Below are 13,993 nucleotides of genomic sequence, written 5' to 3' on the forward strand. Positions count from 1 at the left end.
CCACAGAGTTCACCAGGTCGAAAAATTCCTTACAGGGAATTCCTTACAGGGTTTTAAAAATCGGCCCCATCCAAACATAAACAGCTGTTTAGACGTCAAAATATTCCATGGAATATTGATAAGGTAGCCGTAGTTGGCAGCAACCCTTGTCCATTTTGCGGGTGTTTTCGAGGCGTTATCATGTTTTCCCAAGCAGAAAACAGCTGAATAGAATGTAAACAATGTTGAAAGTAAGAAGAAGAATGAGAGGCATTCACTAAACATTGCTGCCTTTTTAATAAAATTGGCATTCACAGTGAATAGTGTCAAATGTAGGTAAAGCAAAGGCTATCAAACTATTATTATCGATGAAGAAAATCGAATAAATTTGTTCTGTACCAGAACCTGCAGAAATCTATTAGCTTTCCAATTCTGTTTTGATATTATAAATGCTTGATATGTGATGTGTCGTGACTAAAATTGTTTGTGATGCCGGTTTGTGTTATTGATATGAGGGAGGGCTATGGCTTTGTTTACCAACGCTTTTAAAACTATGACAAGTTGTCTTATGCTAGGAACACAATTGGAGCGAACGACGAATTTTTTCGCGGCGTATGTTCGTCGTCAAAAATAAAAACCATATGTGTATATGGAAGTGCACACAATCACGGCGCCGGCGAAAATTTCGTCGGTCGCCGCGAACTCAATTAGCTTTATTTCTATTTCATACGCCGGCGAACGGCGACAAAACAGTACAAGGTGGCCATACTTGTACGAATTTTATGTGTTTTAGTAAATAAAGTTACTTTTTACTTAAAAATTTGTTATGGTCACTCTACTATCTGTTATTCGTATAAAAAAAACATAAATAATTTGTTTATTTATTTGTGCACTTGCGCCTGAGTGAAGATGGATATCAGTGAATTTATAATAGAAAAGATGGACATAACTGAAATTATAAAGAATTATGAGTTCTTGTATAATTTTCATTGTAGTCAACAAATGAGCAAAAAGTAAACAACTTCATCAGCTGTTTTATAATTTCGTCGGTATTGTGTTCCATACGACGAATTTTCGCGGCTCATTTTGTCGCCGCGTAGGGCGAAATTCGTCGTTCGCTCCAATTGTGTTCCTAGCATTAAACTGTAATTAACTCTAATGGGATGGCAGTGGGAGTTTTTTAAATATCGATCCATATCGATTAATTTGTCACAAAATTCTTGATAACTTACATTAAATACTCATTTTAAATGTTTAAATGCCCCAAAGAAAAAGTAGAATATATTCTTGGTTAGGCTTTATTCAAATGGCGCCATCTACATATCAAATGTGGCATGAACAAATTTGTTTATGATTTGTACCGGTTTGTGTCGCCATTAAATGGAAAGTAGATGGCACAGTTCAACTATGCTTTTAAAACTATGACATGTTGTTTTAAACTGTGACTTGCTCAAATTGGACGACGACAGTGGGGGAATTTTAAAAATGTTGACAGACATTTCTCAGTAAATTTCAATGGTCTGATCAATTTTTAGTGGGAGAGAAACAGGAGAACAAAAACTTTTTATCTTATTTGTCAAATTTTAAATGCTAAAAATAACACGTAAAAATAGTCAGCAAATAGGTTTATTTGTAAGTAGCTACGACGGCCAAAAATTGTTTTGGAAACCAGTTACTTGCTATTGGATGTTTATGCTAGGTCTATATTCTACAAAAAAAAAAAAAAAAAATAAACAAAAATAAATAAACAAAATAATCGAAAAAAATACCTATTTTTCAAAAATTATTATAACACTGTTTTTATAGTTATTTCATTTCTAATAATTTTTTTTTTTTCATACCTAATAATTTTCATTTTAATTTATTTGTGACTAATTTATACATTTATTTATTACAATAACCTATAACATTTATTGCATATCATATTTTCTAAATTATTAATCAATCTTCTCACGATATCAATTTTCCACACTTTTCCGCCATTTGAATATCGGTCTGGTCATATAATATCAATTTACGCACACGAACAGCCACTTATAAATAACTCTCGTGAAGAAGCCCGAGTTCATTGTTGTTCCGATTAAGTAATTCCCATTATCGCACGTAGAAACAAGAACAACAACAATGCGAACTTAATTGCATTGCGAAACATGTGCAACGGGGAGATATAACAAGAAACAACAAAAAATACGGCAAAAATATATATCAATGCTCTTGAAAGGTTGTTGGTGAGGAGGCTCCATGAGAGCAAGTCAACATCACTTCATATGGGGTAGTGTGTGCGTGTTTCTGTGTATAACTGTGAGGTAGGGAGATAGGCTGTGTTTCTTGACACACAAAACAATTAGAATGGCAACAACAAGAAAACCACCAAATATATTTGGATGCTGTTGTTATTGTTGTTGTTGCTATGCTCCATTCACCCATCTCTCACAAAGAGATCATCCATCCATTGGACCATCTGTGTTGTGGAAATTTCATTGTGTGCTGTTTTGTTTTTTTTGCTTGTGTGAGAGCTTAAGTGAGAGAGAGCGAGAGCGAGCCGTTGTGTGAGCAGCACCCCAAAAGAGTCGTCAGCAGCAGCCAACGTCACAGAAAAAACCATAATAAAATCCCCACAAACTAATCAACGAAATGGTAGGGGCAATGGTATACCATGGCTTCGATGGGGCCCTACAAGTGGAAAAAGAAGAGCGGTTTTTTTTATTAATTAAAAAAACTGGAGGCTTATAAACCTGGTTTTGTATATAATTTTCTCAAGAGTATTTAAGGCCATTTGAAAGTGATTTTTTAAACAATTTTTTAAAGACTTTTTTGAATACTTTTAAAAATGATTTGAAAAATTATTCAAGAATATTTCAAGAGCTTTAAACGTGTTTTTTCTGAATATTGAAGAATCTGTGGACTCTTAAAAGGTGTTTTTAATTGTCTTCAAAGTTCCAAGACCTTCAAACGTGAATTTATAAAAATATTAAGACCTTTAAATTAGATATTTTAACAATTAAACATGGATTTTAAAAGAATATTTCGAGGTTTGGATTTTTTAAAAATATTTCAAGGTCTTCAAAAGTGAATTTTTTACAGAATATTTCAAGGCATTAAACGTGGATTTTTTAATAAATATTTAAAGTTGATTAAACTTGGATTTTTTAATAAATAGAGGGTGAGATAAAAAAACTGCAACAAAGTCAAACGCCACAATTTTTACATTTTTTTTAAATTTTATTAAATGAAAGCAAAAAATGCCGGAAATAGCATCAAAATTTAGAATAAGGTTAGATACGAGCAGAGAGCGACTATTTTTCAAGAATATTCAAACGTGGATTTTTAAAAAATATTCAAAAAAAATATCAAGGTCTTCAAACGTGGATTTTTAAAAAATATTCCAAAAAAATATTAAAGTCTTCAAACGTGGATTTATAAAAAATATTCAAGAAAATATCAAGGTCTTCAAACGTGGATTTATAAAAAAATATTCAAGAAAATATCAAGGTCTTCAAACGTGGATTTTTAAAAAATATTCAAGAAAATATCAAGGTCTTCAAACGTGGATTTTTAAAAAATATTCAAGAAAATATCAAGGTCTTCAAACGTGGATTTTTAAAAAAATATTCAAGAAAATACCAAGGTCTTCAAACGTGGATTTTTAAAAAATATTCAAGAAAATATCAAGGTCTTCAAACGTGGGTTTTTAAAAAATATTCAAGAAAATATCAAGGTCTTCAAACGTGGATTTTTAAAAAATATTCAAGAAAATATCAAGGTCTTCAAACGTGGATTTTTAAAAAATATTAAAGAAAATATCAAGGTCTTCAAACGTGGATTTTTAAAAAATATTCAAGAAAATATTAAGACCTTCAAACGTGGATTTTCAATTTAAATATTCAAGAAAATATCAAGGTCTTCAAACGTGGATTAAAAAAAAAATATTCAAGAAAATATTAAGACCTTCAAACGTGGATTTTCAATTTAAATATTCAAGAAAATATCAAGGTCTTCAAACGTGGATTAAAAAAAAAAATATTCAAGAAAATATTAAGACCTTCAAACGTGGATTTTAATAAAAAATATTCAAGAAATTTTCCAGACCTTCATTTCACATTTCTTAAAACGGTGATTTTTAACAAAATATTTTAATTTTTTAATGAATATTTATAGGTTTTTAAGTGTGCATTTTAAAGAAATATTTTATTGTTTTTAAACGAGAAATTTTATTTATTTATTTATTTATATATTTTTTTTGTTTTGAAAAAATGTTCAAAGAATTCGAGTACTTTTTTTTGTTGGACAAATCCCCTTGACTCACCCATAATCCAGCACCCATTGTGTAGCGACCCTCCCGATGCAAAAAAAAAAAAAAAAAAAAAACACACACACCACAACACACTTCCATGGCTCTCCAACACCGGCCCCGAAGATCAGACCGTCTAGCATGTCTATCAGCGGCAGCAGCCAGAGTTCAATTGAGATGAACGCAATGCCATTTCAGTGAGAATTAAAACGTGTTCCATGTCAGACGCCACAAAAAAATTGTTGAAAAAAATTCATAAAATTATTTAACAAAATATCTTAAAAATACGAATATTTCGTGGGTCCATCAACGGGTTTTTACAAAGCAATCTCGCTCTCCCCCTCTCCCGCTTGCAGCAATTAACAACAAAGTGAAGAAAAATCACACAACAACAGATGGTATAAACAAAAAATATGTATAGAAATTTCACTTTCAGGTGTTCAATGAAGAGGATTAATGTTTGAAAAAAATAGAGGAAAATTGAAAAAATATTAAGAAAGAAATTTGAAAAAAAATATTGGGGAAAAATTGGAAAAAATAGAAAACAATTTCAACAAAGTGGAAGAAAGGTGAGAGAAAATTGAAAAAATTATACAATTTTTAGTTAAAATTGAAGAAAATCGAAAAAGAAAAAAAATAATTTTTAATGATAAAAACAATTATATAAAATTTTGAAAAATCAAAAAATTGAAATAAATGTAAATAAATTTGAAAAATAAAAAACATAAAAAGTTTATGAAAAAATGGTAAAAAAAGTGATGAGAGAAAATAATGCAATATATAAAAACAACAAATTAAAAAAAAAGTAATAACACAAAATATAAGGAAAAATCAAAAAAAAAAAAAAAATAAAAAAAAATTTAGTGAAAATACACTAAATAGTTGACAAAAAATAAATAAATAAATAAATAAATATAAAAAAAAATTGGAAGAAAACAAAAAAAAATAAATAAAAAGCTTATCAAAAAAATTAGAAAAAATCATTAAAAACTAAAACAATAAAAAAATATAAGGAAAAAAAAATAAATAAACTAATAAAATATTAAAAAAAAAACGAAAATATAAAAAGCTTTTCCGAAAAATTGTAAACATTTGAAAAATGCTAAGAAAAATCTTCAAAAAAATAAAACATCAAAAAATTTAAATAAATGTAAACAATTAAAAAAAATAAACATTTAAGTTAAAATTAAGGTAAATCGGGAAAGAAATATTGAAATAATTATTTTTTTTTATGAAATTTTAAAATGTAAAAAGGTATATCGAAAATAATAGCAAAAATAATACAAAATAGTTAGAAAAAATTAGATAAAAATCAAAAAATTTAAATAAATATAAAAAATTGTGAAATAAAAACATAAAAAAATGTATCCGTTAAATGTTAAAAAATGAAAAAGAATTGCAAAAATAAAAAAATGTTGAAAAATGTGGCAGAATAAAAACAATTAATTAAAAAAAAATAAAAATACAAATTGAAATAAACATAAAAATATTTGAAATAATAAAACAAGTAAAGAAACAAACAGAGAAAAATGAAATAAAAACAATAAATTTAAATTAAAAAAAATTAATAAATTTAAAAAAATTTTGGAAAAAAACAATAAAAATTTTATCAAAAATATGGTAGATATTTAAAAAATAAGAAAAAAAATTGTTTGAAAAAAAAGTAAACATAAAAAAAAAAATTGAAATAAACATAACAAATATTAAAACAAATCAAACAGCAACAAGTAAAAAAACAATTAAAAAATAAAAACAATAAATTAAAATAAAATAAAATTAAATGAAAATAAAAAAAAAAAAAAATATTTTATTGGAAAAAACATAAAATGTTTATCAAAAAAAAAAAAAAGTTAAAAAATGCTGAGAAAAAATTATTGGAAAAATGAAAACAATAAATAAAATAACAACAAGTAAAAAAGGCAGACTAAGAAAAAATTTATGAAATAAAAACAATAAATTGAAATAAATTGAAAATGAAAAAAACTTGGAAAAAACATAAAAATGTTGTCAGAAAAATTGTAAAAAATTAAAAAATGCTGAGAAAAAAATTAAGCATTAAATAAAATATAAGGAAAATTAAAAAAATTGCATTAAATTAAAAAAAAAAATATTGGAAAAAACAAAAACATAAAAAAATTGTCTGAAAAACGTTAAGAATTTAATAAATGCAGAGAAAACATCACTGTAATATAAAAACAATAAATTAAAACTAAAGAATATCAAAAATTAAAATATATATAAAAAATTGAAAACAAAAAGAAAAAGAAAAAACTTTATTCGAAAAATTCTAAAAATGTTAAAAAAATAAAAACAATAGTTAAAAAGAAATCAACAAATTTAAATAAATATAAAAAATATTGAAAAAAAATCAAAGATAAACTAAATAAAAAAATTATCGGAAAAATAGCAAGAAGTAAAAACAAACAAAAAAAAAACATCTGGAAAAAATAAAAACAATAAATTAAAATTAAAAAAAAATTGAAGTAATAACAAACCAATAATATTTTTTTCCAAAAAAATGATGAAAAAATTTGGAGGAATAAAAACACTAAATTTAAAAAAAAAATGAAATAAAATATAAAATAAATAAAAAATATTGGAAAAAATCAAATCAACAAATAAAAAAACATTCTGCGAAAAAAATTTAAAAAAAAAATTAAAAAAAATAAATCTAAAAAAATATTTGAAAATGGTAAAAATTAAATAAATGCTGTAAAAAAATAGCTGAAATATAAAAATAATTAATTAAAATTAAAGAATATCAAAAATTAAAATAATTATAAAAAAATTAAAAAAAAAAACAAAAAAGTTTTTTTTCGAAAAATTGTAAAAATGTTGAAAAAATAAAAACAATAATTAAAAAGAAATCAAAAGATTTCAATATATATAAGAAATATTGCAAAAAAATCTAAGATCAACCAAATATAAAAATTGTTTAAAAAAACATAAAAATTTTATCAGAAAAATGGTAAAAATTTTAAAAATGCTGAGAAAAAAAAATTATTGAAAAAAATTAAAACATAAATAAAAAGTAAAAAAAATCAAAAAATTGCAATAAATTGAAAAAATATTGAAAAAAAAAAAACATAAAAAGTTTATCTGAAAAATGGTAAAAAATTATGCTGAGAAAAAATCACTGAAATATAAAAACAATAAATTAAAATTAAAGAATATTAAAAATTAAAATAAATATAAAGAATTGAAAAAAACAACAACAAAAACAAAAGGAAAAAGAAAAAAGTTTATTCGAAAAATTGTAAAAATTTGAACAATATTGAGAAAATTTTGAAAAAAACAATAATTTAGAAAAAAATATATAATAATATAAAAGATATTGAAAAAAAAGTCAAACTTAAACCAAATATAAAAAAATTGTCGGAAAAATAGCAACAAGTAAAAACAAAGAAAAAAAAAAACATCTGGAAAAAATAAAAACAATAAATAAAAATTAAAAAATATTGATGTAATAACAAACCAATAATATTTTTTTCCAAGAATTCTACAATATTTCATTTTTTGCAACCTTTTTAAAATAAAATTAAATTAAGTTTAAAGAAAATTAAATAAAAATCAACAAATTTAAATAAATTTAGAAAATTGTAAAAAAAAACATAAAAATTTTATCAGAAAAATGGTAAAAATTTTAAAAATGCTGAGAAAAAAAATATTGAAAAAAAATAAATAAAAAGTAAGAAAAATCAAAAAATTGCAAAAAATTGAAAAAATATTGAAAAAAAAACATAAAAAGTTTATCTGAAAAATGGTAAAAAATTATGCTGAGAAAAAATCACTGAAATATAAAAACAATAAATTAAAATTAAAGAATATTAAAAATTGAAATAAATATAAAAAATTGAAAAAAAAAACAACAAAAACATCTTGGAAAAATAAAAACAAAAAATTAAAAAAAAATATTTTTTTTCCCAAAAAAATTATAATATTTAATTTTTTTTCAACTTTTTTAAAATAAAATTAAAAATAAATTTAATTTAAAGAAAATTAAATAAAAATTAAATAAAAAAAAATTTAAATAAATTTAAAAAAAATTTTTAAAAAAAACATATAAAATTTTGTCAGAAAAATGGTAAAAATTTACAAAATGCTGAGAACAAATTATTGAAAAGATTAAAATAATATATAAGGAAAATCAAAAAACTACATAAAAATAAAAAAAAAAAATTTTGAAAAAAAAAACATGAAAAGCTTATCTAAAAAATTAATAAATGTTGCGAAAAAAATACCTGAAATATAAAAACAATAAATTAAAATTAAAGAATATCAGAAATTGAAATAAATATAAAAAAAATTTGTCCGAAAATTTTTAAAAATTAAAACAATGTTGAGAATATGTTGAAAAAATAAAAAACAATAATTTAAAAAAAAAATCAAATATAATAATATAAAATATATTAAAAAAAATCAAACATAAACCAAATACAAAAAAGAAATATCGGACAAAAATACATCTGAGAAAAATAAAAAAAATAAATTAAAAATAAAAAATATTGAAGTAATAACAAACCATTAATATTTTTTTTTTCCAAGAATTCTATAATATTTCATTTTTTTTTTCAATATTTTTAAAGAAGTAAATGTAAATCACGCAGTTTATAAATAAATTGAAAAACAAAAAGAAATCAAGGAAAACAAAACATTAAAATAATTACTTGTGTTCTCATGTACTTTGCAGTTGATGCCGAGTTTATTTGTTTAACAAATTGGTGAAATAATGCAGAAGCTCTAACGTCTTGAATGAATGACCATATCTGATTAAATAGCAAAGTTGTTGAAACTCTGTTATCTTTAAAAATTTGCACTATTGTTTACAAACAAACAACGAGAGATAACAATAAAAAATATGAACATGGAATAGAACATTTCTGCGTTAAAATAAAAAAAAAAAAAAACAAAAACAAAGGTAAGAATTTCGAAAAATTTCGCAAAATATTTAAAAAATATTAAAATTAAAAAAAAAAACAATTTTACTCCACACTCCATACTATGACGGAAGGTATAAAAATATTTGAAAAAAATAAATTATTTAAATGCCTCAAAATTTTTCAATTGATTATTATAGGAAAACCAGTAAAGAAAGTCTTAAAGTCGGGCGGGGCCGACTTTATGATACCCTACATCACTTTGCTAATTTAGTAGAGCTCCGCATAACAATTAAACGTTTTTATGGGAGAATTCAATCATACACGCTATGAAATTAATCATAATTTAAAGTTCAAAGGACTAAATATGCCGAAGCATTTGTATCTTTTAAATTCGGAAGCTATATCCAAATCGAAACCGATCTCGATAAAATTTGGCAAAGATATTTCTGAGCTGCATTTCATATATTTCCCCAAATATCGTTGTTACAGAGTGCATATTACGGCTGCGGAGGACAAAAATAAGAAATCGGATGAACAATATATATATATATATGGGAGCTATAGCTATATCTGAACCGATCTTCACCAAATTTGACATACTAGCTTCAAGACTCAATTCGGTCGTAAGTGCAAAATTCCATCCCATTTGGACAAATATTAGACGCTTGGTGCACAATAAAAGTTAAATCGGACGAAGTTATATATAGGGGAGCTACATCCAAATCTAAGCCGATCTTCACCAAATTTGACATACTAGCTTCTAGACTCAATTCGGTCGTATGTGCCAAATTTCATCACATTTGGACAAATATTAGACGCTTGGTGCACAATAAAAGGTAAATCGGACGAAGTTATATATGGGAGCTATATCCAAATCGAAACCGATCTCGATAAAATTTGGCAAAGATATTTCTGAGCTGCATTCCATATATTTCCCCAAATATCGTTGTTACAGAGTGTATATTACGGCTGCAGAGGACAAAAATAAAAAAATCGGATGAACAATATGTATGGGAGCTATAGCTATATCTGAACCGATCTTCACCAAATTTGACATACTAGCTTCTAGACTCAATTCGGTTGTATGTGCCAAATTTCATCCCATTTGGACAAATATTAGACGTTTGGTGCACAATAAAAGGTAAATCGGACGAAGTTATATATAGGGGAATTATATCCAAATTTGAACCGATCTCGATAAAATTTAGCAAATGTATTTCTGAGCTGTATTTGATATATTTCCCTGAAAATCGTTGTTACAGAGTGCATATTACGGCTGCGGAGGACAAAAATAACAAATCGGATGAGCAATATGTATGGGAGCTATAGCTATATCTGACCCGATCTCCATCAAATTTGACATACTAGCTTCTAGACTCAACTCGGTCGCATGTGCCAAATTTCATCACATTTGGACAAATATTAGACGTTTGGTGCACAATAAAAGGTAAATCGGACGAAGTTATATATAGGGGAGTTATATCCAAATCTGAACCGATTTCGATAAAATTTATCAAATGTATTTCTGAGCTGTATTTGATATATTTCCCCAAATATCGTTGTTACAGAGTGCATATTACGGCTGCGGAGGACATAAATAACAAATCGGATGAACCGTATATATATGGGAGCTATAGCTATATCTGAATCGATTTCGATCAAATTTGGCATACCTATTTTCAGGCATAATTTGGTTGTATGTGCAAAATTCCATACTATTCGGGCTGATATTACACGTTTGGTGCACAATACAAGGTAAATCGGACGAAGATATATATGGGAGCTATATCTAAATTTTGACCGATTATCTCCAATTTCAATAGGGTTCGTCCTTGGGCCAAACAAATGATTTGTGCAAAATTTCATCTGGATCGGGTAATAAATGCGAACTGTACTGTGTTTATAAAAATACATTGCCAGACGGACGGACGTGGACATGGACGGACAGCATTTAGGTGAGAATTTTCCAGAAAAAAAAGTTATTCGTGATTCGCGGAATTTAGTGTTATTTCTTTATATTGGGCTGGAAAACCACAAGTGGCTATCGTTAGAGTACTCCAGCATTTAAATGTGAATAAATCTTTTGTGTCTCGTACCATCGCTCTTTACCGTGATACTGGTAGCAGGTAGCCCGACGACGTCAAGGAAGTGGACGGAAGAAACAGCAACATCAGCAGAAATAATTCGAAAAGTAAAGAAGCGGCTTGATCGTAAACCGCGTCGCAGTGGCCGAAATATGGCTCGTGAGCTGAACATATCGCAATATTCCATTCGACAAATATTGAAAAATAAGCTTGGGGTCTGCCATTGAAATTCCAAAAACTGCAAGAACTTACACCGCAACAAAAAGAAAATAGACTAAAAAGAGCTAAAAAGTAGCTTCGCTTGGCCCAAAGTGGTGAACTGCCGAATTTTCGGGTTTCTCCGATCTCCGATGAGAAATCATTCGTTGTCCAGCAGTTTGTAAACAAACAAAATGATCGTGTTTACTTGCCAAAGAGGTCAGCTGAAAATGTGCACCTTCGGTTGGTCACCAGAACTCAAGCGCCGGCCATGGTGATGGTGTGGGCCGTCAGCTGAAAATGTACACCTTCGGTTGGCCCCCAGAACTCAAGCGCCGGCCATGGTGATGCTGTGGGCCGCCATAACAGCCGATGGTCGCTCTCCGCTCGTATTAATCGACCGTGGCATCAGAATAAATGCCGAATATTATCGCAAAAATATTCTGGAGGGTGTATTTAAGCCCTGGGCACTCCAACAGGACCCAGCATCGCATCGCACTCAGCATACGCGACCCAAGAATTTGTTACAAAATGATTTCATTTCCAGCGCACAATGGCCACCAAAATCTCCAGATACCAGATACGTTGGACTATTGTGTCTGGAGTATTTTGGAAAGCAAGGTTGGCACTAAAAAATACCAAAGTGTCGATCACCTCAAACAAGTGCTTCGCCGGGAATGGGCCAAAATACAGCAGAGCAACATTCGGGCAGCGTGTTACGGTTTCATTGGCCGTTTGAAGGCCATAATTCGTGCCAAAGGTGAACAATTCGAATAAATCTAAAGTTATTCTAAAATTTGATGCTATTTCCGACATTTTTTGTTTTCATTCAATAAAATTTTGAAAATAAAAATGTAAAAATTATGTCAAAATGCTGCAGATTTTTATATCACCCTGTATGTATTTTATCTTTTGTTTTCTAATATTTGAAAGAAAATTAAAGAAATAAATATTTGTAAGATATTCGAAAAATATTTTAATTTTTTTTAACAAAAAAAAAAAATCCGTCAAATCTTGTTAAGATCTTTTGACCTGTCACGGACTTCCAATATAACAAAACAATAAAAAAGTCTAACAAATCTTTTTAAGATCTTTTGATCTATCACGGACCTCTAAACTATATTAATCAAAGAGAAAGAGAGAAAGAGAGAGAGAGAGAGAGAAAGAGAAAACCAAAAAGAGACTGACTGACTTAACGATGCATTAATGCCCAGATGAAAAGGCTGAAGCTCGAATCTGTTTTTTATATCCCTCACCATAGTATGGTCGATATATTAAGTTTGTCATTCCGTTTGTAACAACTCGAAATATACATTTTAAACCCCACAAAATATATATATTCTTGATCAGCATAGAATTCTATGTCGATTTAGCGATGTCCTTCCGTCTGTGGAAATCACTCTAGCTTCCAAACGAAATGAAATAGGTTGATAAAATTTTACTCAAATGTATACTATGTCTGCAGGACTTTTGGTATTGAAAATCGGTCATGTAGGTCCACGTTTTCGTATAGCGCCCATATAACGGTACCTCCCGATATTCGGTATTTTTTATGATTTGAGCGACATTACTTACCGGAATTGTTTCAAATTCGATATTTGTAATTCGTAATGGATACTACAGCCTATGACAGAAAATTGTCTGTGCAGGTCCACATTTTCGTATAGCCCCCATATAACGGTAGCTCCCGATATTCGGTATTTTGATGATTTTAGCGACATTATTCACCGGAATTGTTTCATATCTAGTATTTCAAATTCGTAATAGATACCACAACCTAAAAAAGAAAATGGTCTTTGCCGGTTCACGTCTTCGTATAGCCCCCATATTACGGTACCTCCCGATATTCGGTATTTTGATGATTTTAGCGACATTATTTACCGGAATTGTTTCAAATTTGGTATTAGAAGTTCGTAATGGATACTACAGCCTATGACAGAAAATTTTTGTATGCAGGTCTACTTCTTCGTATAGCTCCCATGTAACGGTAACTCCTGATATTCGGTATTTTCATGATTTTAGCGACATTATTTACCGGAATTATTTCAAATTTCATATATAAAGTTCATAATGGGTACTACAGCCCATGACAGAAAATGATGACGGCTACCTTTGGTATTTTTCAAATATTAACAGAATTTTTAACGGATTTTATTTTTATGAAAATTTGCGAAATTCGTACCAATCGGTGGAGGGTATTCATAGTTCGGCCCGACCGAACTTACAGCTTTTTTACTTGTTAAAGTTTTCAAAGTTTTTTTGTTCAAAGTTCATTCGAAAATTTGTGTGAAAATTTTAAAATCGTTCGAAGGCTCCCAAATAATCGTATGAATTTTTTCAAATAAAAATATTATTTTTCAAGCGTTTCTTTAATTGAAAAAAATATAAAAAACCGAAACAAATTGGAAACATATTTCTCAAAAATTAAAAACTTCTCAAAAAATATTTCAAGAACGGTGAATTAGAAAATTTTTTTCAAAACAACCCAAGAATATATTTTTTTTAAAACCTTTTCTAAGTATAATTTTTATAAAAGTATAATTTTTATTTTAAAAAACATT

General features: G+C 27.4%; 1 long non-coding RNA gene across 1 annotated transcript; it reads left to right on the forward strand.

Moving 5' to 3' along the window:
* Positions 1-4,365: 4,365 nt before the first annotated feature.
* Positions 4,366-9,187, forward strand: LOC131805814 (uncharacterized). The gene is made up of 2 exons (XR_009343837.1): positions 4,366-4,668; positions 8,857-9,187. It is a non-coding gene; the product is annotated as an uncharacterized LOC131805814 (long non-coding RNA).
* Positions 9,188-13,993: the final 4,806 nt, after the last annotated feature.

This window comes from Musca domestica, unplaced genomic scaffold (assembly GCF_030504385.1).
Source record: "Musca domestica strain aabys unplaced genomic scaffold, Musca_domestica.polishedcontigs.V.1.1 61, whole genome shotgun sequence".
NCBI classification, from domain to species: Eukaryota; Metazoa; Arthropoda; class Insecta; order Diptera; family Muscidae; genus Musca; species Musca domestica.